Here is a 1,829-nt window from a genome sequence, read left to right on the forward strand (position 1 = left end):
TTTGAAGGAAATGTGTAGGGAAACATAATAAACAGAGACTGTCTATGGTTCTCAACGACTGTGTACTGGTGTCTGCAGGATATGAAGGATCTTTGGCCCGTATGAACAAATGTATTTTTGTCCTATTTACCCTTTCACTTCGGCTGAGGGCGCCAAAGTCATTTTGGCATTAGCAAGAATATGCAATGACAGTCACAGAATTGTGGATGTTTAGAGACAAGTTTCTAAGCTCACAGTTTCTTCACTACTGTAAAGGGATTGTCTCTTCTGAATAGAATTGTATATTACAAGAAAAACAAACAAACAAACATACATGAAAATCTTCACTGGGCAGAAGGGTTTAATTATCTGTTTTGACATGGATGTTGCCATTTCCTTATGATCTAATTAAGAAATTTACTCTCTTACTCTTGATATCAATGACTTAGTGTCAGCTATCAAATCATTTTGACCATTTAATATCGTGGTCATGATCTTAAACATGCATAACGCAATTGAACGAAAACTAGTGAATGACGTCTTTACTAAACGAAAATATGCAACGCTCATCCAGTGTGCGAGGATCAGATGAAGCACCTACACTTCTTGAATATCAAGAACAGATTCTTTACCAGCATCAGACCCAGGAAACATCAGGGGATCTATTGGTTCATTATTTACAGGGCTGATGTATCAGAATGATGGAACAGTAAAGTAAAAGCCATCATTCAACATTCAATAAATCTGGTAGACTGCCGCACCGGCTTCAAACCACAGAAATAAAATGGATCCCATGTCTATGAAAGCTGTTATGCTAGTTGACTGCCATTTCTTACTTGACGCCTTGCCTCACGAGTAAACATTACTTACTATAGAGCATAATCATAATTTAAAAGAGGTACAGGGAAACAATGTTTTGAGAGGATTTCATTACTTTCGTGTATTTTTACTTGTTTCTATTTCACAAACACTGAATTACCAATTTAGGTAATTAGAGCTCTTTCAGAAGGTCCTACTATGGTCAAGAAAACAATGTACTGAAAATGTACTTTTCCTTGAGCTTGTATTTCAGAAGGTGACTGCTGATACTTATGGTCTTGGGATCTCTTTCAGAAGGCTTAAAAAAATGTATTTATCATTTTCCAATATACTGGTGCTTCAGAATTATGCCTAAGTCGTATGTAGACAATGCAATAATATTGCCTAAAACAGTTTACTTTCAATTATTTAGATGAATAACATATAAAATAAAATATGTGAATGTGTTTTTCATTATATCAATAAGATATAGAAGGCTACGCATTACACTAACATCAAAAAGAAGAAAATAAGGCAGCCATTTTCGATTTCCCGAAAAGTAGAAAACATTACTTAGGCAGCTATTTTATGGGGGTGACGATATATGTAATATATATATATGTGTGTGTGTGTGTGTGTGTGTGTGTGTGTGTGTGTGTGTGTGTGTGTGTGTGTGTGTGTGTAATATGGGTGTTTGCCGCAATGGTCCAGAGGCTAAATCACTGAAGTCAAACCCTTTCAAGGCAGTTTCAAAATGACTGGGCTCTGACTGTCGGATCTCACGGCGAGAAAACGACATACTGCCTTGAGAGGTCAAACGCAGGTGTCGGGGAAGTCGCTAACATGGCAAAAGTGGTTGGGCGTTGAACCACGCTTGAGTAGGGCATCCAATCAGGTAAGGGGGGTAGTGCTAAATAAACTGTCAATGATAAAGTAAAAGAGACCCAAGTCGTGCTGTTTAATGAATGGCTGAAGGGTGATTGTAATAATGATAATATTAATAAAGATAATAATAATGTACATATACATACATATTTATTTATATACATACA

This window comes from Penaeus chinensis, chromosome 28 (assembly GCF_019202785.1).
Source record: "Penaeus chinensis breed Huanghai No. 1 chromosome 28, ASM1920278v2, whole genome shotgun sequence".
In the NCBI taxonomy this organism is placed as follows: Eukaryota; Metazoa; Arthropoda; class Malacostraca; order Decapoda; family Penaeidae; genus Penaeus; species Penaeus chinensis.